The sequence below is a fragment of the Neoarius graeffei genome, chromosome 28 (assembly GCF_027579695.1).
Source record: "Neoarius graeffei isolate fNeoGra1 chromosome 28, fNeoGra1.pri, whole genome shotgun sequence".
NCBI lineage: Eukaryota > Metazoa > Chordata > Actinopteri > Siluriformes > Ariidae > Neoarius > Neoarius graeffei.
The window spans coordinates 49,770,290-49,798,219 of NC_083596.1; the positions used below are offsets into that span (position 1 = coordinate 49,770,290).

The 27,930-nt window shown below is 42.9% G+C and overlaps 1 pseudogene; it reads left to right on the forward strand.

Annotated features, from left to right (window-relative positions):
* Nucleotides 1-1,289: 1,289 nt before the first annotated feature.
* LOC132876103 (immunoglobulin lambda-1 light chain-like) lies at nt 1,290-27,539 on the forward strand (annotated as a pseudogene).
* The last annotated feature ends 391 nt before the right edge of the window (nt 27,540-27,930 follow it).

The following is a 27,930-nucleotide window of genomic DNA, read 5'->3' on the forward strand; positions in this document are numbered from 1 at the left end:
GTGATGGTTGTAAATAGTGTGCGAAATACCCTGTACACTGCAAACTAGCGACAGATATGCCATAGATAGCTCAGGTAAGCTAATCAGTCAGCATACCGTAGCAAGCTACCAAAACCTGAGGCCAAAATAACCAACCTACAAGACTGAATATGATAAATGATGGAAATAGTGGAAAAACTGGAAATAGTGAATGAAAATAAAAATTTACTGTTTTATTTATTGAGTCACCACACAGACCTGCTCTCGTTGAATAAAGTGAGCTGAATGACCGCCAAACTGAGTTCGGCCAGGTTCTAACGTCATACCAAAACAAAATACATCACTGATTCCTTCACATTCAGAAAGGTTAAAAACATTCATCATACGTTCAAAAACATTCATCATAGTGTGGCACTGTATTCTCTAATTCTCACTGCTTATAACCACACACCTACCCGGTGGAGATGAGCTGGGAAACTGAAGACTGAAGGAACAGTATTGAAAAGTATTTTTCCAGTCTCACCTGTGAAAGGTAATCCCATGTGATCTTGTTTGGACAGTAAACCTGTTGGTACAGTTAAACACAGCACATGAATGAGGCATCTTTATTCTCGGTTACTGTCTTGTCGCAATACCAGAGACGGTTGAAGAATCTCCACTTTGCCACATCCAATTTGGCGGCGAGGATGACGTATGATTCTACGCAGAATGTGGCATTTATGTTTATATGTCTATGAGGTTCAGAACCCCTGACATAAAGGATCCAGCTCTCAATGAAGTTTGGTCTGAGTCGAGGAAATTCAGAACACGAGGGTCTGTGGAAACTTTATCAAGCAGAGATTTCAATGTTCATTTCTTTAAAAAACTGAGCAACAATGTCCTTAAAAGGTGCACTGAGAAATAATTGTGTTTTCCCCAAGAGACGACTCCGAGTCCTGATCAGTGTGTGGACATCGTCTCTCGCTCAGGATACACCTGCTGGACCCCTGATCTCTAATTTCAGCTCTATGGAAATTATGTATTTTCTCTCTTTCTGAGTGGAAAAGAGACAAACTCTGAATGTCAACATGTTAAAAAATGTATTTGAGTTAAACTCAGTTCAGCAGTCGGCTTCCACAGATGATATAAATACTGAAACAGGTACAACATGATAACTCTGATTCTAAAGAACTCAGTGTAAAGATGTGGACTCGAGAGCACATGACTCCTCCCTCTGCCCCGCCTCCTGTCTCTCTTATAGCACGCCCCTGCAGTCTCTCCTTTATCTGCTCCTCATGCTGCTCATCTCTTCACTCATCACGAGAGTCCCATCACACACGGACACGATGCTGCCAGCGCTCTGCTCTCTCCTCACTGCTCTCTCATGTAAGACGTCACAACTCTGGAGCTCATCAGCATTTGGACTCCGTCTAATGTGAGCATGAAGCCATGTAACGTGTGCTGTTTTTATTCCAGGTGTCAGTGGCGTGACTGTGGTGACACAGAAGCCTCCTGTTCTCACACTGACTCAAGGGCAGACGGCCACCATGGACTGTAACCTGGGGACTGTTGTTGATAGCTCTGCACGCTGGTACAAACAGGTTCCTGGAGGAGTTCCTCAGCATGTATTAAGAAATTATCATGGCTGGAGCTCTCCTTCATATGGGTCCGGTTTCTCGTCTCCTAAATTCACATCTACACACTCCTCTAAATCAGATTATAACCTGATTATCAGTAATGTAGAGGTGGGAGACTCGGCAGTGTATTACTGTAAAACATGGGACGACTCTGCTAAAGAGTGGGTATCCCAGTGATGTACACCATGACAAAAACCTCCTCACTGCTCACACTCACTTCTGCTTTCACACAACACGAGAAACAACAAAAACCTCAACTTCAAATCACTGGAACTGAAGTGGAAACTCATTCAATGTTCATTGAAGACACTTTGAATTCTTCACAGTCGAAGATCACAGATATGGTACGACCAGAGGTGGAAAGAGTACTAAAATATTATACTCAAGTACAAGTACTGTTACTCTGATGAAATTTTACTTAAGTACAAGTAAAGTTACCAGACAAAAAATCTACTCAAGTAAAAGTAAAAAGTAGATCATTTAAAATGTACTTTGAGTAAAAGTAAAACGTTACTTTTAACAATGGGTGTTTTCTGCCTCCATTGTGTTGTGCAAAAATGAAAAAGAAGAGGAAACAAGGATATATGTACATCTCAACCCAGATGTTTTATTTAAAGGAAGTGTATCAAATTGAATGCTTAGGATAATGCTGCATTAAAACTGAGACAAACAAAAAAGGTCAATACACACAGTCATGTCATTTACATTGCCCTGACCACACACAAAGCATTGTACATGAAATACGAAAGTGAAATGTTGCACCGAAATCTCGTAGCTTGCCTGTGTGCACTGTGTGTTATTGAGCAATTCAATTCAAACATTATTTGTTTTGCTTAGTATTCCTTTCTGGCCTGTTGGATGTAGAATGGTAGGAGGACTGATCACGTCAGGTTGGCGAGCTAACTTGCTTGCATGATTAGCCAACCGAATAACAGACTAGTTACCGTTATGTTACAGTACCAACAGGTTGCTATTTCAACATTAGCAATGCCATCCACTATTTTTGGAATATAACCAGCCTATTGTCGGTTTTACTATGGAAAGGAAACATTATGATCAGGGGCGCAGATACGTTTTTTGAACTGGGGGGGACAAAAAACTGGGGGAGACAAAGCTGCCAGCAAACCAACCCCAATATGCCTGTCAAACTTGTGGGTAACCATAGCAACTAAGCTCGAGCTCGAAACCTGTGCAGTCTGCGCAGCTCAACCAACCGAATATCAGTCTTTATTTTGTTTTATGTGAGTTGTTGCAACTATGTATACACTGCTGTGCACCTCAATAAACCGAATGGTAATTAGTCTTTTGATTTTTCCGTGAGGTTTGCCTTATGCAAAGAACGACAGCATAGACGTTTTTTCCTCCCTATAAGTGGGGGGGACCGAACGAGGTGTATTTAAATCTGGGTGGGACGAATCCCACCCGTCCCACCCTCTGTCTGCGCCTGTGATTATGATGCCAATGACAATACTTACCTCAACATGCTTGCGCAGATTAGACGTCGAATTTTTGTATGCCGCAATGGTTGTCTTCTTGGGCACACATAATCTGCATTGCATAATGAAACTGTCACCCCTTTTCTCTACGAAGCTGAAGTGATCACGTATGTAGGGCCAGGGGTGCACTTCATTACTGGAAGAAATTGCGTTTTCTGCAGGGTCGTCCACCACAGGTTCCTCGGTCTCCTCCATGTCCGCAGGGGCGCTTTATCAACACCCGTGGCCCAGGGGCTAGGCCCCTCATAGGCTACCTGTCAACCCTACCCTTACCGTTGGCCAGGAAAACACTTATTTTATTTGCAATACGTGTCAAGCATTTACAGTGTAAGCGCGTAATTAGCCTAGAAGCCTACGATAGGTTACGTTTGGCTCAGCGTAGCTGCGCAAGGCCCACGCTCACATCGCTCAACACATCCGACCACAGAGGGAGAGAAGAACGCGCGCATTATCATTACAGAGCCGGTTCTGATTATTACCACGGACAGGACAGTGATACTGCGTAACTTTCACGCAGGGGCATGGCCAGAGATAACCACAGAAGCACGTGTGCGCTAATGTAGACCTATGTGTTGTAAACATAAAACACACACACCTACAGACAAGTCCTTTTAAAAAATAAAATGCATAAAAATAGCTCGGCAGCATGAAAACAAACATTCACTGCAAGACAAGGTGCCCTAGAATCGCCATCAGTTTTTAATATCTATATGGACTTTGTTGTCAGGATTGCACAGCATGAGATATCAAAACTGTACCCAGATACAGGCTTCAAGTTCAGATATTGCATTCCAAATGAGGTATCCACAAGAGAAATGCGTACGAAAGCACGAGCATCAGGAGAGGGTTGCATAACAGAGATTCTATACGCAGATGATCAGGCCATACTCGCTGGATCCATCGAGGAGCTTCAGAATATTCTTCAGTTGTATGATAAGACCTACACCCGCTTTGGTTTACAAATATCATATGTCAAAACAGAAACAATGGCTTTTAACGTCAATGAGGATATCAAATGTAAACCAAGTATCATTTCCCTTGGCGGCACTAATATTAAAAACATCCGCACCTTTAAATATCTTGGTTATAATGTCAGCAACTGTGATGAATCCTCACACTTCCTGCATGCTAGGATAAGTGCTGCATTCATGAAATGGAATGAATTGAAACACGTTCTAACTAACCACCGAATACTACTAAAAACCCGTATAAAGTTCCTAGTGCCATGCGTTCGATCTCATCTCCTGTACAGCACACAGGCATGGCAACTATCATCCAGTGAAATTCACAAAATTGAGGTAGTGTGGCACGGCTTCCTAAGGAAAATGATTAAAGGTGGATATAAACGAAAGAATACCCCTGACCAAAAGAACACTACAAATGAAGATATAGACTGGAGCTACAAGATGTCCAATGCTGATCTCCGGAAACTGACAGGAACCCAGGATATAAAACTATCCTGCGATGTACAACAACTAAAATATATTGCTCACGTTTGCCGGATGAGCAATAACCAAGTGCAAAAGCAGCTCCTGTTTGACAAAAATGGTTACAAATGGACGAAATGGGAAAATCTGCTGGGCATAGACACCCAACAGATAAGACGTATGATGATGGACAAATCAAACTTTGAGCAACTGCTGCAACTGCTACAGCAGAAGCACCCCTAGAGAGTTTAACTTCTGACAGGGGAACATGATGATGATGATGAAGGTACTTGGCTCGGCGGCCACATGAAACGTAAACACCATGGACAGCGGCCAAACTCATAACTCTACAGACCGAAATACACGAAGCCAAGTCCTACTAGGGTCTATTTTACCGATCTATGTTCAAGCATCATGCAAGTCTTCCTTCTCCTTGAATAAGACCGTGCATTCAACTGCCTTTTTGACATGACTGCATCGAAATACCACTTGCAACAATATTTCACGCACTCCATCAAGAAAAAAGTTAAACATGATGAACACGGGCATACTGTTTTGAGCATACGATTTTTTAAAAAGAAACTAGCTACATCAAAGTCCTTCAATAAACCCATCCTTTAGCGCAAATGAGCTTAACCTAGTTCAAAGCATGACGTTAGCAGTAACTGCATAAGGCAAAATCGTGTGGGCCTTTCGTCAACAACAAGCCACGGCGGGCAAACATTAATAATCAAGCGTCCTTACCTTAAAACGTTGTCTTGACCACAGAACTTCTCAAGTATTTCACTTAAATCCACACGGGTTAACAACACACCCAACACAGCTAGCGAGAAATGTGGATCTGCGCTAGCTTTGTATTGCTATTCCCCTCAGTATGCTTACTCTGTCTGCTGCCCGAACTGTGAAAATTATAGGCTACAATCTTTTCATCAATTTCTTCAGTAGATGCCGTTTTAGACATTTTATTATCCCCATCGAAATATGCTATTATACTAACAGGATTATAACTCAAATCACACGACACGTATTCAAATCACAACTGATTTATTTTACTGTTGGACAGATCATAGCATATCTAGCCTAGCTGCACATAGCCTAGCTGCTGGTAGGCTGATAACTGATAAGTAGCTGATATTCTGAACAGATTGGTGATCCTTACCTTAAAAAAGTCTGTGACTTTAGGCAACGATTCTATCATTACCTGCATCTCTCTCTTTTTTTCCTTTTATGCGCCCCGCTAACATGTGAATGCTTCATCTTTCAAAGTCTCTAAATTTGTGTCTCAGTAGTCTGCAGTCTTTGGCGCGCTTTCGTGCGTGACGTTACATATTGTTACATTTTATTCTGGTACAGTTGTGGGTGTTCGTTTCGCGAACCACATCCACCATGTCTCTTACAGCAGGCTACTGTGCGCTCATTTATTTCTAACCTTATTTCTATCCGTACATTAATGTAGGCCCACGATTCCGACAGTTTATTATTTTATTAATATTACAAGGCCCCTGATTGGCTGTGGCCCAGGGGTTTGAGCCCCCCGAAGCCCCCCCCCCCCTAAAGCGCCGGTGCATGTCTGCCATCGTCTGTGTGAGACTCGCGCGCGCGACAACTGTCCTTCCCGTGATTCATTTCCAGAACGCATTTCCCCAGGGGCGTCAGAAGCATTTTTAATGTGGGGGGGACACACTGGCGGGGGGTCCTCCGCCAGAAACATTTTAATTAATTTTCAACAATAAGTCCTCATTCAACTAGTCCGTATATTCATCAGCCTGTTTTTAAACCCACCGCTATGCCTAAGATAATGAGATGAATGTGACACAATTTATCACCAACAATGACTTTATGGGTGCATTTTACTTTTATTTTGTGTTTTCTATTTAGTTTTAGATGTAACACAACATGCCACTGGGCCAAGCAATAGTGACACTCAACTGTATGTTTAAAAATAAGAATATTCATAATCTCACACAATGAACAGGCATGACATGGCATCATGCAAACTTCATAACACAAAATCACACTGTGTCAAGCAACGGTGACACATAAAAAATAACTTCACACAATGAACAGGTGCAATTTTGTTCACCACCAACAGTGACTTTAGTGGGTGCATTTTACTTTTTTCCGATTTAGCGATACTCATAGCAAAAATGGCATGGCATCATGCAGTCTTCATAACACAAAATTACACTGGGTCAAGCAATGACACATAAAAGATAACTTCACACAATGAACAAGTGCAGTTTTGTCAACCTACATGCAATGGTGGCACTACAGTAGCATTTACAGATTAGTATAACAAATAGATTTATAGATAGAACTCCTTCTTACACTGGTGCCACCACAATTTCTACCACTTCATAACTTTTATCCCCCTTTCCTTCACAATCCACCTGGAATAACATCCATCTCTCTCCATCTCTTTCCTCTCTACTATTCCTTCCCCATACACTGATTTCCCATCTTACTTTCCAGAAAACTGCCAAAGACCAGACAAAACAAGGAATCAATAAATATCATCAGAGGAGACTTGACCTCATTCTTGGCATTACAGTAAGGCAGGCCTACTGGGTTTGAATTAAATGATAGCTAACGTTAAGCTAGCTGATACATCTCCTAACATTGACTAGCCAGCTAACTGCACTAACATTTCCATTGGGACAAAAAAACCCTGTCCTGTGGGGAAATTTTGACTGACTTTCCACTTCTTTGTAAAGAATGTCCTTATGTCCATTGTGTCTGGGTGCAAATACTGCAAACAATTCATCATCAACCAAGAATACCCCATTAGGCTCAGCTTATTTCACTGTTTAGTTGAATATTAATTTAACGTGTCCTAGGGTTAATTTTGAGGGCAGATAACAAAAGAATAAGGTTTTAGCAAAAGCTAGACATTGTGAGGTTGCAATGGGGATGACGTCACCTCCTCCACTTTCCAGCAGCTACACCAACATTTCTGTGCTCGCGCTGAGATTCACTTCACTCGCGCGCGGTGAGCTGTTGTAGGGAACGCCCAGAAAACCCGGAGTGGATTTTCAGTGGTCTGTGTTTTCTCTTATCGATCAAGTGGAATGGATTCTTTCACGAAGCAATAGAAACGGCGCTGGGTGAACTCATATTTTATGTTAAATGTGGGGGGGTCCAAACGAAGAATTATGAAATGTGAGGGGGACATGTCCCCTTCACATTATTGGTGGGACATGGCGATTCATTTCCGCCAGTTCGTTCATGTCGGTCAGTTCAGCAAAGAAATTCGTTCGTTCAGTTCGTTCACTCGTTCATTTTGATGACGTCACACCAAAGCGGCACAACAATGGCTGTCGTCTGAAGTTTAGTTCATCTTGAGTGAACGAGAGGCGGCAGAGGTGCCATCCACAATAGATTTTCATACATTACAATGTCTCATCTCATCTCATCTCATTATCTCTAGCCGCTTTATCCTTCTACAGGGTCGCAGGCAAGCTGGAGCCTATCCCAGCTGACTATGGGCGAAAGGCGGGGTACACCCTGGACAAGTCGCCAGGTCATCACAGGGCTGACACATAGACACAGACAACCATTCACACTCACATTCACACCTACGGTCAATTTAGAGTCACCAGTTAACCTAACCTGCATGTCTTTGGACTGTGGGGGAAACCGGAGCACCCGGAGGAAACCCACGCGGACACGGGGAGAACATGCAAACTCCACACAGAAAGGCCCTCGCCGGCCCCGGGGCTCGAACCCAGGACCTTCTTGCTGTGAGGCGACAGCGCTAACCACTACACCACCGTGCCGCCATACATTACAATGTGCTTGAGAAAAAGATGGAAGAAAAACATTATCCTAGCATTATCTGAAAAAGACTACATAAACAAAGCTCTGAAAGTTAATTAAATGTAGATGAGAATAAAGCTGTTTTTATATTTATTATATTTATTTTAGTAGAGCCATGGTCTGCCGGCTATGCAGTTGTTCTCTCAAACCCATTAAGCAAAAAAAAAAAATTGCTTATTTAACAGCAACACTCATTTCAGAGAATAAACAACTTTACAAGTCATCGTATTCAGCGAACAGTAGCCTGCGATGTCTCTGCATTCATGATCATTCATTGTTTGGCCTGGTCATGGACATGGAAACGGTTGTTATGCACAAACATTCGATTGACGTCACGTCTAGCGAGACCTTTTCCAGCTGTTCGAGCAAGAGACCTCCTTTAAACCCATTAAGTAACACCCATTTTGCTCATATTCAACAGCAACGCTCATTACAAAGAACAAACCACTTTATTACAAATTGCATTAACATTAAAAAAACGAACACAGTATGCCGCGATCTCCAGAGCCACGTTCTTCATTGTTTATCACAGTCATGGAAACCGTTGCTATGTGCCCAGCCCAGTATGGCAGCTGGCTGCTGGCTGTTCGTTCGTTCGTGAACTGCTGAGCTCGTTCGCTGTGAACTGAAATGTATTGCTGAGTGAGAGCTCTAAATTGTAAACTAAAGACCTGGGATGTGTCAACGCTCTGATAATAGGGCTCAGATAGCCCTTAAAGAAGTAAAGTGGCGCTGCTCTGCACAGATCAAAATGCAAGTTGGACGCCCTTCTGCTACTGAACAGATCCTGCTGATTCGCCAACGACCGAGATTCAGTGACCGCCCTGCTGCCAGCGAGCAGAGACTGCTGATTCGCGAACGACCGAGAACGAGAGGCAGCGCGAACTAGTTCTAGTCGTTCACTTCGAAGACTCGTTCAAAAAGAACGGTTCGTTCATGAACGACACACCACTACTTCACATTCAATGGTGGCGAAGCCCATGCATTTCCCCTTCTCCGTTTTAGCCTTTTTTAAATTTTTTATTTATTTATTTTTTACTCAATAACGGTTGTGATGTAAAATGTACCGAAGTACACTACTTAAAAGAAAACATACTTAAGTAAAAGTACACTCTTTAAAAATTACTTGAAAAAGTATAAGTACACAAAAAAGCTACTCAAGTACAGTAACGCGAGTAATGTAATTCGTTACTTTCCACCTCTGTAAATGAATGTAACTCGCGCGCTACAATGACCCGTACGGTAAGCTAGCCCTCCAAGATGGCTGCCACCAGGGAATCCCCGACTCTGTGACGTCATGTGAAAACTATCTATACCTCAGCAACTAATTCAGATAGAGACACGATTTTTTGATCCAATGAGGTGTTTTAATCAAGGAAGTTCATTAATATGTTATTCGAGCCAAACTGGCCATGACATGGGTCAAGACAGCATCGAAGTTGGCCACCAAAAATACCATAGGGTAAAATATTTTGGTCATATGTAACAGAGTAAGAAAATACTGCTCATAAATAATATAGTTGTGTGAGTTTTGCCATTATTGAGCACAGCAGTGTTCTGGTTAATTGTTGTTGGAGACACCTTTGGACGCTGAGAGAACTGCAGGTCTGCTGCTTTGACCCTTCGTAGTCGTCGTACTCCCAGCCAGAAGAAAGTTATCCTGGCTTGGGTGAGGTTCATTATATTAAGCACTCTCGTTTTATTCTATGCTTCTTCATGTTAAAATGCACTGTAATTTGTAAATTCGATACATCTTATGATTTATGTAATTGTGTGCACATTGTGAGGATATGGTTGGAATTAGCCGAACTGTTAGGAAGTTTTATTAATTTTTCCTGTCACCACGAGTTACCATGAGTGACTAGCTTATTCCTCACGATGGCTTCCGCATTTGATGCATTAGCATTCTGTTCATTTTGTGGGTAATATCCTAGTATGCATGCAAAATCCATTTAACTTTACATGTATTAAGCATCAAGATTGTATTGTGCATGTATTGTTGTTATATGGGCGCGAAGGAATTCCGAATGTTTACTCTGTTTCCGAACGCTAATTAACTACCGAACTCATACATGAACATTCTGTCTGTCCCGTCTCCCGTACTGAGACAGTGGCATTGCATACGTCAGCACAAATGAATGTAATGTTATTTGTTTGCTTATTTTGATTGTACAGATGCTGCAGTCGCTCCGATTGAGAGTGCTGTTAATTTTTTTTTTTTTTGTCCAAGGTATGTGTCTCCATTTGTCAAAATGTATGTAGCTTTTTGCATTAGTATTAATACGCAGCCAGAAGAAAGTTATCCTGGCTTGGACGCTGCAGTCACGCCGATTGAGAGTGCTGTTAATTATTTTTTTTTTGTCCAAGGAAATAAACTGCCATCCAAGAACTTCTGTCTCTGTGCTGCTTGAGATCCGTTACACTGGTGCCGTGACCCGTTGATCATCTAGATCAGCCTGACGCCGATCGCCGCGGATGCTGCGTGGGATTTCAGCTCAAGTGTGCATGATTAAGTGTGGTTAGAGTTGTTTTTGTATACGGTTGAGCAGCATAGGAGAGTTTTAAAATCCTGGTATTTGGGATTTATCAGTATATGATTGGTGTATGGTATATTGTGCCCTTATACATTATATTATACATATATATATATATATATATATATATATATATAATTTTTTTTCATTCTTTTTGCATTTACATCTGATAAACATAACGCAGATATATATCAGTATGGCAGAAGGAGTGGATCATAATGATATGGGTGAGAGTTTTGGTAGTCCAGTCTTGCAAATGGGGAGGGGTGTTATGGGTCCGTGGTGGCGCAGTGTGAGCGCTCCTGCGGGGCGTGGGTTGGATAGTGAGGAGGTGGGTTTTTCTGACAGCGGTAGGGGAACAGGGTTAGGTTGTAACCTGGGTGGTTCTCCTGTTGGGCAGCTTATGGAGGGGGAACCTCTCACATCCACACCCAGCAGTATTGATGCTGCTGCTATTAGCCACCTTACAGACATGGTAGGACAGTTGGGTGCCCAGATTGGTGAATCCATTGTAGCTAAATTAATGTCTGCTGGTGCAGTTAACATTAACAGTGGACACCAGAATGCCACATCTCCCAATGCATCAGCCACACACACAAGTACTGACTCTCACACTGCTACACGGACAGACCCACAAGTTACAGTACATGTAAAATCAGACAAAGAGCCTGACTTCTTCAGAGGTGCCAGTTCCGACAAGTATTCAGTCCAGGACTGGACTGACATGATGAAAGCTTACCTCAGGAAGCAGAGATGTCCTGTGGAAGAGCAGGCTGAAGAGATCTTGGGGAAGTTAATGGGCAAGGCAAAAGATGTTGTTAGAGTTGCCCTGCGTAGTGACACAACCCTTAATGTGAGACAGAACCCTGATCTCATCTATGATCTACTGCTTCAGTATTTCAGTGACTCTTATTCATGCCTTCCACTAGCAGACTTCTACTCCACCCTACCCAGACCTGGGGAGAGTCCAGTTGATTATTAGCTACGAGTAAACAAGGCTGCTGAGCTAGCTGTGGATGGCCTTCGCAGACAAGGTTGACGGATGGAGAACCAGAGTGAAGAGGTTGCCCGCATGTTTGTCAAGCATTGCATAGATCCGGAGCTTTCATCTATCTTCAAGTGTAAACCTATACAGGAGTGGAGTACACGGGACATTCAGTTGAGGATCGATGACTACCAGAGAGAGCTGCAATCCTCTGGCAGAGCCTGTGACACTGTGAAGGTGATGAGCCATGCCACCACTCTTGTTGACATGCAGCATGAGCCAACGTTATACAGTAAGCCCTTGCCTGGCCAGTGTCATACTCAGTGCACCACCCCTGCATCTGCAGCTGTTGCTAACCCTGTTTGTCACATGCCATTTTCCCCCTCTATCACAGCTCAGAGTCAGACATATTCTCCCTGTCAGACCCAATACCCACCCACGTGCTCTCCCACGTCAGTTGTGTCGCAAAACAGTCAGGAGTCAGAGGATAGGATTCTGAGCCGCATGATGACCATGTTGGAACAGATGATGAGCAGAGTACAGAAGCGTGGTGGTGCCCACCGGGAAGGAGGCTTCCAAGGGGGCCGTCGTGAGAAAGCTTGCCGTGTCTGCAATGACAGTAGGCACTCAACTGTCACTCACTGCAGATCAGAGAGACTGTGCTTTGCCTGCTTTGCCCCCGGACACACAAAGGCAGACTGCACAATGCCCTCCTCAGAACCTCGGTCTGAGGGAAACTAGAAGACCCGTATTCAGTGGGAGGCAGTATGGGTCATGATTCAAACTCCCGCACTGATGATTATTCTGATGCAGAAAATATCTATGCAGCCTTCAAACTTTCATGTAATGACACTACAAATGTTATCTTTCAGAACGTCCAAGTTGTAAATGGCAGTGACAGTCTCTTCTACACTCCTGTGATAATTGGTAATACAGTGACCCTGAACGCAATGCTTGACAGTGGCTCCATGGCTTGTACCATCAGTGAGGATGCCGAATTGAAACTCAGGGAAGCGGGTGTGGTCGCAATGAATGATCAGTTCAATACAGACGTCATACTAATTGGCTGTGGTGGCCACTGTGTCACACCCAAGTCGGCTGTGCATTTGCAGATGGAAGTGTATGGCTGCAAATTTGAGGTACCCACTCTTGTTGTCCAGGGTCAACGTGATGACATGATTCTTGGCACCAATGTCATAAAGCACATTCTCCACAAGTACAAAAAGTGCAATGCCTACTGGAAGGCTGTGTCGGCACCCTGTCCTACTGGAAACACTGAGTCTGAGCGGTACCTGTCCATGCTAGCTGGTCTGGACCGTTGGAGAGGAGATGTTGTCCCCTACAGAATTGGCACTGTCAGGAGCAACTCAGCTGTGTGCCTGGAACCCGGCCAGGAGTACCTGCTGTGGAGGAGGTTACCCAGATCCACTACAGTGTCTCCTGGAAGTACAGTAATGATGGAGCTCACAACATGCCGCTCAGCCCCAAGAGGGATTCTTGTGGTGAGAATGGTGACGTCGTTGAGGCAAGACAGATGCATGCCATTAAAGCTTATCAACAGCTCTGACAAGCCTGTCCTAGTCAGACGCAATGCCAAATTGGCTGATGTTTTTCCCTGTATTGCATTAGAGGACATGGATGACACACACTCTGAGGTTCCACTGGCCAGTTGCTCTCTTGCAACCACCATTTTTGCAAATGTTGACTGTGCTGCTGACAATAAGCTGCAATCAGTTGGACTTGCTCAAATTGATTTAGACCCCTGTGACGTGACTGAGCAGTGTAAAGACAAATTGACTGACCTAATCATCTGCTATAATGACATCTTCTCATGCCACCACCTGGATTGTGGAGAGGCAAGTGGCTTTGTTCATCGCATTCACCTGTCAGATCAGCGGCCATTTCGACTCCCTTTCAGGCGAGTGCCCCCAAGCCAGTATCAGAAGCTTTGTCAGGTACTGAATGAAATGGAGGAGAGGGAGATCATTAGGAAGTCCACCAGTGAGTACGCATCCCCTTTAGTTCTCGTGTGGAAAAAGAATGGAGATCTCTGTGTCTGCACAGATTTTTGCTGGTTGAACAAGCGAACTCTCAAGGATGCTCACCCTCTGCCTCACCAGGCCGACTGCTTGGGAGCACTTGGCGGCAATGCACTTTTTAGCACCATGGACCTAACCTCCAGGTTTTATAATATGCTGCTTCATGAAGACGACAAAAAATACTCTGCCTTTACCACTCCGATGGGCTTATACGAGTACAATCGTCTACCACAAGGTCTGTGTAATAGCCCTGGCAGTTTTATGTGAATGACGACATGCATTTTTGGGGATCAGAATTATCTGAGCCTGCTTTGCTACTTGGATGACCTGTTGGTCTTTGCTCCTGATGAAGCAACTGCTCTGGAATGCTTGGAGATGGTGTTCAGCAGGCTACGCAATCACAATCTCAAGTTAGCCCCCAAGAAGTGCTTCTTCTTACGCAAGTCTGTGAGGTTCCTTGGGCATGTTATAGATGAGGCTGGTGTGTCCACTGGCCCTAGTAAGATTGAGGGTATCATGAAGATGTCAAGTGTCAACCTGATGGAAGCAGATGGTGTAACCCCCTCAGCAAGACGGGTCAGGTCTTTCTTGGGAATGGTCAATTACTACCAGCACTTTGTACCCAACTACTCTGCTATTGCCAAGCCCCTCTTCTCTCTGTTGTCTGGCCAGAAGTGCAAAGGAGGCAAGAAAAGAACGCCAAAATCCCGAACCCAGAACAGGAAGTTGAGTGCTGTGGACTGGACCTCTGAGATGGAGGAAGCTTTCCAAAGGCTGAAATTGTCGTTGCCTGAATCAGTCGTCCTGGCCCACCCTGATTTCAGTTGCCCCCTCATGTTGTCTGTGGATGCGTCTCTTGATGGCATAGGAGCTGTTCTATCTCAGATACAGGAGGGAGAGACCAGGGCGAGACCCATTGCCTTTGCCAGTAAATCACTGTCTCAGTCACAAAAGAATTACCCAGCACATCGTTTAGAGTTTCTGGTTTTGAAGTGGGCCGTCACTGACAAGTTGAGTCACTGGTTAAAAGGTCATAGGTTCACAGTGTGGACCAACAACAACCCGTTGACCCACATCATGACAAAACCAAAGTTGGACTGCTGTGAGCAATGCTGGGTGGCCAAGTTAGCCTGCTACAACTTCGACATTAAGTATGTCCCTGGGCCAAAGAATGTGGTGGCTGACGCCCTTAGCCATGTGCCTTTTGTGAAGGAGAGGGTCAGCCACAGACTACTCCAGGAGCCCTACAGCAGCCTTCTGTCTGAAGTCCGGGGTGTAACTTGCGGCTCTGTTCAAAATGCCTTCCGCAGCTCCCAAAATTGTGGCTCTGATCAAGGTGATGACCAGGATGAGACTGTCTCTTCTCCTTTACAAGTCCATACCATGTCTATTGGGGTGTGTGAGATGTCTGCTGTCCTGCAGTCACACACTCAGTGGGAGAGTGGGGCAAGAACACGTGCTGTCGAAGTTCTCCATCATGTCCCTCAGCTGGTCCCAGATGGTCAAGATTCACTGCCTGCTTATACAGAGAAGGAACTACATGATGAACAACTTAAGGACAGAACCCTCTCTCGTGTCTTGTACTACATGGAAAGACGTCGCAGACCCTCCAGGAGAGAGCAAACCAAAGAGTCAGTCACAGTCCTGAGATATTTAAAGCATTGGGAGAAATTAGTCTTGAGTAATGGAATTCTCTACAGACTGTCAAGGGACCAAGTCACAAAGTTTAAGCGCCACCAATATGTTGTCCCCGACTCTCTAAAAGTGGACGTTCTGAGGGGTGTCCATGATGATGCCGGCCATCAGGGCCAGTTCAGGAGTCTTGGGTTGGCCAGACAGAGGTTCTTTTGGCTCAATCTCAACAGAGATGTGAGAGACCATGTCTGCAATTGCAAACGCTGCATTGTCAGCAAGACAGCTGAGCCTGTTGATAGGGCACCCCTGGAAAGCATTAGTTCTACCAGGCCACTCCAACTTGTCTGTATTGACTTCTTCTGGTCAGCTGAGGATGCAAGGAACAAGTCTGTTGATGTGCTTGTAGTGACTGACCATTTTACAAGAATGGCCCAGGCATTCCCTTGCAAAGACCAGTCTGCGAAGCAAGTTGCAAGAGTTCTCTGGGACAAGTTCTTTTGTGTTTTTGGGTTCCCTGAACGTATCCACAGTGACCAAGGGCCCAGCTTCGAGAGTCAACTGATCACTGAGCTACTCAGAGTCTCTGATGTAAGGAAATCACACACCACTCCATACCACCCCATGGGCAATGGCAGTGTGGAACGTTTTAATAGAACTCTTGGAGACATGATCCGTGCCATTCCTCTAGATAACAAAGTCACTTGGCCGAGACGGCTTCAAACACTGACATTCATGTACAACAGCACGATCCATGAAACGACAGGATATGCACCTTTTTATTTAATGTTTGGACGTACTCCTCATTTGCCTGTCGATGTGCTCTTCCGTACAGTTTTGAATGATCCTGAAGTAGTCAGTTATGACAAGTATGTTGCATCTCTGGAGAAAGATCTGAAGGATGCTATATTGATAGCTCAGGAGCATGCCACGAAAGAACAGCACCATCACACAGCACTCTACAACAGATGGGTGAAGGGTCCCACTATTGCCGTTGGTGACCGTGTACTTGTTGCGAATAAGAAAGAAAGAGGGAAGAGAAAAGTGGCAGACCGTTGGGAGTCCACCGTATACACTGTTGTGGACAAGAACAATGACACCCACACTTACAAGATTCAGGATACAATCACTGGACAGGAGAGAGTCGTCCACCGCAACCTGTTGATGCTGGTGAATTTCCTGCCCGTTGGTGACACAAGTGAGCTGTCCGGTCCCGTTTCCTCAGCTTCTTCCTCTCAATTGTCAGATCCAAGCGATGGGGCCACATCTGTTGTAGAGCACAGTTTCTTACATAACGGACTGTCTGAATGTCCTGGACAAAGTTCTACTCAGGAAACTCGTATGCAGAGCAACACTGGACATCAAGTTGTAACTGTCTCAGAGCCCACAGATCGTACACAAAGAACTGTTGAATGGATTACCCAGTCACCCTTCCCAAAGTGCTCACATGTGGCATCGGCTGACAGTGAAGGAGTCCTTAAAAGCGACACGGAGATGAGTGCAGACTACACAGGAGATCAGTCAGTTGCCCCTGACTATGGGCTGGCACCTCGTCCTGACACTAGTGTACCTGTTCCTGCCAGTAACTCAGGGAGAATGATAGTCAGTTGTGACTCAGAGGCATACACATACAGACACACACACAATGACAGCCAGTCAGTGACAACACACAGGGGAGATGCTAGTCACACACAAAGTGCATCTACACAGAGTGATGATACAGTAGTTTCAGTCGCACAGTCTAGTAAGCCCAGTTTCTCCACACAGTTGAGGTCTAGGTTTGGTCGTATTATCAAACCAGTTGACAGACTGATACACACAATGTCTAGACAAGCCATTTCTCACAGACACCCATTCATGCAGACCATTTCTAGGTCCTTATCTTAGTTTTTCTCAGTTATAGTCTGGTTGTTATTTTATTTCTGATTATTTGCTGCTTTAGTGGCCTTGGGTACAAGGAATGGGTGGGTCTTGTGGGGTGTACAAGGCACCCTACTGCCAGTTGATTGGTGGGATACTTTAATCTTCCTCCATGTCGTCCTTATTGGATACTTTTGTGGTTGGCTGCCGTGTTGTTGGCGACCCTCCTTGCGTAAAGATTTCATTCGATGTACTTTATGGCTGCTGTTCTAATTTGGCAAAATTCAGGGGAGGTGGGTGTAACAGAGTAAGAAAATACTGCTCATAAATAATATAGTTGTGTGAGTTTTGCCATTATTGAGCACAGCAGTGTTCTGGTTAATTGTTGTTGGAGACACCTTTGGACACTGAGAGAACTGCAGGTCTGCCGCTTTGACCCTTCGTGGTCGCCGTACTCCCAGCCAGAAGAAAGTTATCCTGGCTTGGGTAAGGTTCATTATATTAAGCACTCTCGTTTTATTCTATGCTTCTTCATGTTAAAATGCACTGTAATTTGTAAATTCAATACATCTTATGATTTATGTAATTGTGTGCACATTGTGAGGATATGGTTGGAATTAGCCGAACTGTTAGGAAGTTTTATTAATTTTTCCTGTCACCACGAGTTACCATGAGTGACTAGCTTATTCCTCACGATGGCTTCCGCATTTGATGCATTAGCATTCTGTTCATTTTGTGGGTAATATCCTAGTATGCATGCAAAATCCATTTAGCTTTACATGTATTAAGCATCAAGATTGTATTGTGCATGTATTGTTGTTATATGGGCGTGAAGGAATTCCGAATGTTTACTCGGTTTCTGAACGCTAATTAACTACCGAACTCATACACGAACATTCTGTCTGTCCCGTCTCCCGTATTCTGAGACAGTGGCATTGCATACGTCAGCACAAATGAATGTAATGTTATTTGTTTGCTTATTTTGATTGTACAGACGCTGCAGTCACGCCGATTGAGAGTGCTGTTAATTTTTTTTTTTTTTTGTCCAAGGTATGTGTCTCCATTTGTCAAAATGTATGTAGCTTTTTGCATTAGTATTAATACGCAGCCAGAAGAAAGTTATCCTGGCTTGGACGCTGCAGTCACGCCGATTGAGAGTGCTGTTAATTTTTTTTTTTTTTGTCCAAGGAAATAAACTGCCGTCCAAGAACTTCTGTCTCTGTGCTGCTTGAGATCCATTACACATACAAACAGTAACCATAGGAAAGATATCATATATACCTGGATTCAAGACACTGAACATGGGCATGTTACTGTGATTGTTTTGGCTATATAATATATAAACAAAAAAAATTATACCATAATATTTAAAAAATACAAAAATAAAGAAAAAAATTGAGATATAAAAAAAGAGATTTAGACTTCACACTTGCAACTGCACAAAGCTGTGCAGGTAAGACCCAGCTTGTAGTATTTGCACCTGCCACGACAGCCTGCTTTGCAGCCACACTTGGTTAGCTGTTGGCAACTCTTGGCTATGGGAGAGTTGGCTGTCCAGAAAACCTGCCATGCTTCACCTGACTTCTGCCATCCCCAGTCAGCATGACTCTCTGGTTCTGGCTGACATTGGGTTGCTTGGCCCCACACACAACCAGCCTGGTAAGCAGCACGCTTTGTATGTTGAAGCAGAGCTGCTTTGGTTGGTGGAATGGCCTCATAGGGCCTTTGTTTCCTTGCAAACATGTCAAACCTGGCCTCATCCACAGTGACAGCAGTGCTCGACATGTCATACATGAGTATGACAAACTTCTCCAGGATCTGCAGGTCACCCTCTTCTACTGTGAGAGGGTACTGACTCAGTTTGGAGAATACAGGGGAGGCCTCAGGACAGATGTCCCACGTTTGCCAAGCCGTCTTCTTGCCCTTGTTCCTGAAGGCTGAGACAGTGTCACAGCCTGTGAAGGCATGAAAGAACAAGATGCCAGAGATCTTTTCCTGGCTCATATGTTTAGACATGTCATGGATGCTGATCCATTGCAGGCTCTGGCCTTGGCCAAATGCCACCCAAAGGTACTCCAACCCCAGACTCTGAAGTATGTGGAAGACACTCAGTGCAATGATGACAATATCTGTGTCATTTGCCTTGATCACAATGGCTTTGCTCCCATGTTCCACAGCGTACTTCGCATGCACAAAGATGCGGCTGTCAGCTTCCTCATGAGTGCACTTGTCCAGCTCCTGAAGGCCAGTCTCATGGGTGGTGAGGACAGCAGATCCTTTTGTCACAATAACCAGGTTTGCTGCAGACATCTGGGCAACCTTGTTTGCCAAGAATTGGAACAATTCAGTTTTGTTGTCATTGTGTCTGAGGATATTGCGCCAGTTGGATGGAATGGTGTTCTTGTCTGTCACCTTGCGCCTCCCTCCCTGGCCACGTTGGAGCCTGGTGTCAGCTTTGAGACTTGATGTGGTGTATACATCAAAGACAAGATGTGTGGCAGTGTGTTTGCTACTGTAGGACTGTATCACTGGCAGGAAGTCCAATAGTGCATAGCCCTCAAAGGTTTTCCCTCTCTTTGGTGGCAATGTATGGACTAGAGCAGACCCATCTACAATCAGGACATCGGACTCTGGTGTCGTGTCTTCTGGTGTAACATGACCCTCCAGGACAGAGGTCAGTTGAGCTTTCTGGCATGTATACAGCCTTCCACCCTCACTCAGTGCAGCTGGGAATGCTTGATTCTCATGCTGGAAAAACTCATGTAGATTACATTCTCTGCTTTGACAGGATATAAACAGCTTCGAGAACAGCTGACAGTCCTCTTTCAGAAGCTTCTGTCTTGAGGGTTCCACTGGAGCAGCTACTTGTCTGAAGAAGTCAGTTCTGTTCCTCCTAATGGGCTCATAGAAGGAGGCTGCATTGTTTGCCAAAGACTCTGAAAATGCAAGAAATTGAGCATGGCCTCTTTCAAAGTGTGTCTGCAGGAGTTCTGCTGAGCTGGGGTGGGCAATGTGTTTGCTGTCAATGGAGTACAGATCCTGACTCTCTTCCTGGAAAGGGTTACCCAGGTGTTGCAAAGTCAGTGACAGTTTGTTGACTCTGTCCAAGAATGTGTTCTGTGCATGTGGTGTTTATTACACTGTGATGGTAACAGAAAATATTATGTTTCACAAAATGAGCTTATAAGGGCAAAAAAATACTAAAAGAGCAAATACATGGAAATATATTACACGAAGAATTTGTCACTCACCAGCGGCCATCTTGAAAAATGGCCGCCATTTTCAATTTTTTGCGTGGCCAATGCCCTTTTTAGAAAGACAGGACTCTGAAGAGTATCTGTGCCAAATTTGATGTTTGTTTCACCATCTGAATGATTTTAATGAAATATGCAGTTATCCGCTGCACGAGATATGAGACCAGAGACTATCTTGAATCAAGTTGACGACACGTGTAGCATTGCAACAAGTTTATTTTTTTCCCCATTTCAACATTCAAACATTAAAACATCTCTTAAGATTCCACTTCCCCAGGACCTCAGGCACCAAAAAAAATAAAAAGTCTACGCATTTTGACTTAGTGCTTACACAACGCCAAAGCAACAGTGCATTTTGGGGGGCACTGACTATTCATGTGTATGAGGGGTTTACAAGATCAGGCACAAAAAACAAACAAACAAACAAAAACCCACTGAACTTAACTCACAGCATTCCAAAAAGACCTCACTAAAACGCCCTCCACTCACTCATAGCCTTTTTGAAGGCACTTGTCTGGTCTAGTGTGTACAGCATCTAGAAGGAGCTCACTATGAATGACTGAGAAAACAGTCGCAGTCAACTTAGGATATGTAAGGTGGAGTTGAATTGTAAGGAAAGATTCAAAGATTTCAGTAAAGTTCATTTATTCCCAAAACAAGCATACTTTGTTTTTTTTTCTTGAAACAAGATGAACCGCATTTAATAAATGTCCAAAATGTGTGAACTTGTTTTAAAAAAAATGTGTTTTATTTTCAAAGGTGCTCCAAATAAGACTTTTTCAAGACATTTTGTCTATACAAGATGTTCAAGATGGACTGTCTAAAAACTAGCCTTTCTAGCTAAATGAGGTTTTGCTTGTTGGGCAGTTTTGTCTTATAATAAGGGTGGCTAGATGTTTTGACTTGAAAATAGAAACTTCCTAAGATTTTTATTTTTTGCAGTGTAGCTGTTGCTATGATATATGCACTGAACTTCAGCTACCCTGCTGACCTCCACTACACTTTTGAGGTAATCCAAAAGATTTGGATGGCACTGGATGGAGGTAAACTTTCCAACAAAGCACTTGCTCTGAAAAACTGGCTCTCTCAGTCAACGGGTCAGACTGATTTCTGATGTGTATCTGCTTTTTTAAAAAAATTTGTGTTTATTTCTCAGTGACGAGTTTATGCAGGGTTGGTTTACTTTTTGTTTGTAAATCCACTTTGATCTGTCAAAGTTGTCAGCTATGTAAAATGGTGTTCACAGGGTTAACCCTCATGGTAAAGTTTTTTTTTTTTTTTTTTTAATGAAGCACTAGATCTTATTTGCCTTATTCAGTTTGTGGCAAGTTTGGTTTCCTTCAGTAAAATGCTGTTCTTGTTATTTTGTATTCACTCTTGAGGATGCACTGTTGCGCTGTACGAACAGTTCACAATATTTTTTTGAATGTACTGTGATAAGTTTATACTGTTATTCTGCTGTGACTGAAGTTTGTATGGTGCTTCCATTGCTACACTGAAAGCAGTGCAAAGTTAGATTCTATGTATCATGAATCCATTGCGCTTTACGCTGAATTTACTTTTAATTGATTTATTTTTGCTGTCAATTTACTGTGAACAGTTTTTGTGGTTTGTATTTTCATTATTTGTGTTTTGAATCTACTGCCGGTAATGTAGTCGTTATCGTGTCCAGTTTGTGTTTAATGCTGAATTTACTGTATGGCAACTGCACTGAGTCCTTCTGTTCAGGTAAAGTGTGTGATCTGCAAAGTTTTAAGGATCAATTCAGTCAAAGTTTAATACAGAACTCTGAATCTTTGGTTTTTGTCAGTGCAGTCAGTTGTTTTTTTTTTAATATTTGATTTTTGTATTTGCACACACTCAGATACAAAACTGGTGTCTACAATGCATTTGGCTGGCTTTAATAAATCAAGTTAAAGTTACATTTAAAAATCAGGTATCCTGAACATGATGAAATCACTTTAACATTACTCAGTTAATTGGTTTTGCAATCACTTTAAAAAATATGTTAAATCAACATGATTCTTTTAAATACTCGAACATAATTGAAATATTTTGGTTTAACAAGTAATAATTAATTGAGAGAAGGAAATTGTCAGTAATCCACATTCTGATCATGTGGGACCGATGTACACATTAAAATCAAGTAAATCCAAAGGATTTTTTTTCAGTGTAGCGTGTAAGGATCTAATCCCATTGAGTGGTTTCTATATCCACTTCTTTTGAGTGTATTTCTGGGTTTGAATAACTTGCTTGTTTGCTGAACACAAACATGGCAATAAGTTCTTGTGTTAATGGACCAGACTCCAATTTTGGATCATTAATCCCTTTTGACTGTGAATGTCCTGCATGCAGGGTTTTATATTGGGTTCTGGCACATCCATACAGTTTTACATACAAAACCTACAATTTAAAACTTTGTTTTTTTGCATTTATTTAATTCCTGGACTCCTGTCTGTAACAGGGAGTGATGTTGCATCCCATGAATACACTTTACACTAGATTCTTACATTCTAATAAAATAGATGAGCCAAAATAATTGGAGATCTTTATTAACGGCCCTGACTCGTTACAAGTATGAATAGGAGGGCCTTAAGGTAGATAAGGTTCAGAACCCCTGACATAAAGGATCCAGCCCTCAATGAAGTTTGGTCTGAGTAGAGGAAATTCAGAAACGAGGGTCTGTGGAAACTTTATCAAGCAAAGATTTGAATGTTCATTTCTTTAAAAAACTGAGCAACAATGTCCTTAAAAGGTGCACTGAGAAATAATTGTGTTTTCCCCAAGAGACGACTCTGAGTCCTGATCAGCGTGTGGACGTCGTCTCTCACTCAGGATACACCTGCTGGACCTCTAATTTCAGCTCCATGGAAATTATGTAGTTTCTCTCTTTCTGAGTGGAAAAGAGACAAACTCTGAATGTCAACATGTTAAAAAATATACAGTGGTGCTTCAAAGTTTGTGAACCGTTTAGAATTTTGTTTATGTCTGCATAAATATGACCTAAAACATTATTAGATTTTCACACAAGTTCTAAAAGTAGATAAAGAGAAACCAGTTAAACAAATGAGACAAAAATATTATACTTGGTCATTTATTTATTGTGGAAAATGATCCAATATTACATATCTGTGAGTGGCAGAAGTATGTGAACCTCTAGAATTAGCAGTTAATTTGAGGGTGAAATTAGACTCAGGTGTTTTCAATCAATGGGATGACAATCAGGTGTGAGTGGGCACCCTGTTTTATTTAAAGAACAGGGATCTATCAAAGTCTGACCTTCACAACACATGTTTGTGGAAGTGTATCATGGCACGAACAAAGGAGATTTCTGAGGACCTCAGAAAAAGCGTTGTCAATGCGCAACAGGCTGGAAAAGGTTACAAAACCATCTCTAAAGAATTTGGATTCCACCAATCCACATTCAGACAGATTGTGTACAAATGGAGGAAATTCAAGACCATTGTTACCCTCTCTAGGAGTGGTTGACCAACAAAGATCACTCCAAGAGCAAGGCATGTAATAGTCGGCAAGGTCACAAAGGACCCCAGGGTAACTTCTAAGCAACTGAAGGCCTCTCTCACATTGGCTAATGTTAATGTTCATGAGTCCACCATCAGGAGAATACTGAACAACAATGGTGTGCATGGCAGGGTTGCAAGGAGAAACCCACTGCTCTCCAAAAAGAAAATTGCTGCTCATCTGTAGTTTGCTAAAGATCACATGGACAAACCAGAAGGCTATTGGAAAAATGTTTTGTGGACGGATGAGACCAAATTAGAAGTTTTGGTTTAAATGAGAAGCGTTATGTTTGGAGAAAGGAAAACACTGCATTCCAGCATAAGAACCTTATCCCATCTGCGAAACATGGTGGTGGTAGTATCATGGTTTGGGCCTGTTTTGCTGCATCTGGGCCAGGACGGCTTGCCATCATTGATGGAACACTGAATTCTGAATTATACCAGTGAATTCTAAAGGAAAATGTCAGGACATCTGTCCATGAACTGAATCTCAAGAGAAGGTGGGTCATGCAGCAAGATAACGACCCTAAGCACACAAGTCGTTCTACCAAAGAATGGTTAAAGAAGAATAAAGTTAATGTTTTGGAATGGCCAAGTCAAAGTCCTGACCTTAATCCAATCGAAATGTTGTGGAAGGACCTGAAGCGAGCAGTGCATGTGAGGAAACCCACCAACATCCCAGAGTTGAAGCTGTTCTGTACGGAAGAATGGGCTAAAATTCTTCCAAGCCGGTGTGCAGGACTGATCAACAGTTACTGGAAACGTTTAGTTGCAGTTATTGCTGTACAAGGGAGTCACACCAGATACTGAAAGCAAAGGTTCACATACTTTTGCCACTCAAAGATATGTAATATTGAATCATTTTCCTCAATAAATAAATGACCAAGTATAATATTTTTGTCTCATTTATTTAACTGGGTTCTCTTTATCTACTTTTAGGATTTGAGTGAAAATCTGATGATGTTTTAGGTCATATTTATGCAGAAATATAGAAAATTCTAAAGGATTCACAAACTTTCAAGCACCACTGTATTTGAGTTAAACTCAGTTTAGCAGTCGGGTTCCACAGATGATATAAATACTGAAATAGATACAACATGATATCTCTGATTCTAAAGAACTCAGTGTAAAGATGTGGACTCGAGAGCACATGGCTCCTCCCTCTGCCCCGCCTCCTGTCTCTCTTATAGCACGCCCCTGCAGTCTCTCCTTTATCTGCTCCTCACGCTGCTCATCTCTTCACTCATCACGAGAGTCCCATCACACACGGACACGATGCTGCCAGCGCTCTGCTCTCTCCTCACTGCTCTCTCATGTAAGATGTCACAACTCTGGAGCTCATCAGCATTTGGACTCCGTCGAATGTGAGCATGAAGCCATGTAACGTGTGCTGTTTTTATGCCAGGTGTCAGTGGTGTGACTGTGGTGACACAGAAGCCTCCTGTTCTCACACTGACTCAAGGGCAGACGGCCACCATGGACTGTAACCTGGGGACTGTTGACAACTATGTCAGCTGGTACAAACAGGTTCCTGGAGGAGTTCCTCAATACATAATAACAAATTATCGTGACTGGAGCTCTCCTAAATATGGGTCCGGTTTCTCATCTCCTAAATTCACATCTACACACTCCTCTAAATCAGATTATAACCTGATTATCCGCAATGTAGAGGTGGGAGACTCGGCAGTGTATTACTGTGAGACATGGGACAACTCTGCTAAAGAGTATGTATCACAGTGATGTACACCATGACAAAAACCTCCTCACTGCTCACACTCACTTCGGCTTTCACACAACACGAGAAACAACAAAAACCTCAACTTCAAATCACTAGAACTGAAGTGGAAACTCACTTGATGTTCACTGAAGACACTTTGAATTCTTCACAGTCGAAGATCACAGATACGATACGACCTTTTATTCCACATTTATGAAACTCTCACTTCAGTTCTTTTGCTTTCATGAGCTCAGTATGATCAGGTGATCTACAGCTGAGAGCTTTTCCCCAGATTTCCTCTGATTTTTGTGATTAGTGACACTGACAGTGTAAGATACTAACTGCTCCCTGGTCCACACCAGATCCACAAGGAGCTCCTCAGTGTGTGTGAGAGGATGATAAGAGCTGAAGGTTTCCGGGTCGCACTTGGTTTTATTTCTCTTGTTGACGTTTCTTGATTCTCCAAGAAAGATTTGATGACGTGCACTGATTCTCTTCAGCAGGACGTGTGAACAGAACAGTGTAGAACAGAGACGTGTGATTCACTGACACTGGAATGGGATCTTAAAGGAGTGTGTGCTGATCGTAGACAGTAGAAGAGAGTGCTGGAGTCTGGAGGACGTTTCACTTCCTCTGCTGTCACTTCTGTATCTGAGGAGGTTTCTGTACGGGTGAGGACACTGAATGAATCGCTGTGGTATTCGGCCAAGGAACAAAGCTGATCGTCAGCGGTAAGTAAAACTTCTCACCTCTGTTTTCGTACACTAGACTTCTACACCGCTTCACATTCACACTGCATGTTCTCGCATGGACTTTTATTTCTTTTTCCAGTTTGAGAAAGTGAGTTTGACATTTCAGATGTGTCTTTTAGTTTGTGTCTCGATCGGTTTTTAATAAATTGTACATTTAACATCAGACTTGGAGAATTGTGTTGTTATTTTCTTGATTTGTAATTTCCTTGAGATGTATCTAAATGCTAATTCAGAGCTTTTTAATCCTTAATGTGTTTGTTTTCTGATATTTTGCCATACAGACAGATTTATTGCTTCGTTCTTCATGGAAATGTTCCAACATTGATTTAAAAGTGTATGACATTCCTCTCTGCACATTAGATGTGTGTTATTTTGGTTAATGAATATCTCCTGCTGTGTGTGGAATCAGACGCTGCTCTCCCGGCTCCTGTTCTGACCGTTCTCCCTCCGTCCAGTGAAGAGCTGAAGTCTAAAAAAGGCACTCTAGTGTGTTTGGCCAGCGACGTGGCCGGCGGTTTTGCTGATGTGCGTTGGTTCGTGAACGGGAACTCGGTCACCAGTGGAGTCATCAGCGGCTCTGCGCAGCAGCAAGCCAATAAGAAATTCACACTGAGCAGCTATTTGACCATCGACAGCTCCGAGTGGGAAAACAACAAAGTCATAACATGTGAAGTGTCTGCTGGAGGAAAAGCCGCATCGGTGAAGATTAACAAGTCTGAATGCAGTGAATGAACCTGATCCCAGCTTTTACATGTTTACTGTTGAGTTGCAAATCTTTCTTAGACCTGCAGTTTAAACTGTAGAAAATAATTCCTTCTTACTGAGACTATAATGTCCTGATGATGCAATCGTTTTGTTTTTGTGTTTGAGAAATAAGTTGAAGTTCAATAAAGTGCATTACAGAAAAAGAACTGTTTGTCTATAATTCTCTAAACTAGCTGATAATCTCACAGACATCAAATCAAAAGGACAAAAAACAGAGAATCATAGCAGGAAGGGATCAAATTCAGGGTTCATGCTGCTGAATAAAATTCTACTGGATGGATTTTGTGATTTTTTTTCTCCTTCTGATGTCCAACGTTCGTGTTTAATCCAGAGCAGAAAAGCCCACACTGATCACTGTCCAGTTTAATGTGATAAACAGAGAGAATTCCAAAGACCTTTAGGCAGAAAAGAACAAATCCTCAGAGTCTGAAGTTCAGATCACACACGTGTGGAACCTGCTGAAGTTTTGGTGACTTCACACACATTTCAATTCACATCTGACTTGTACAAATGTAGAAACGTTTAAAAGAAAGTATT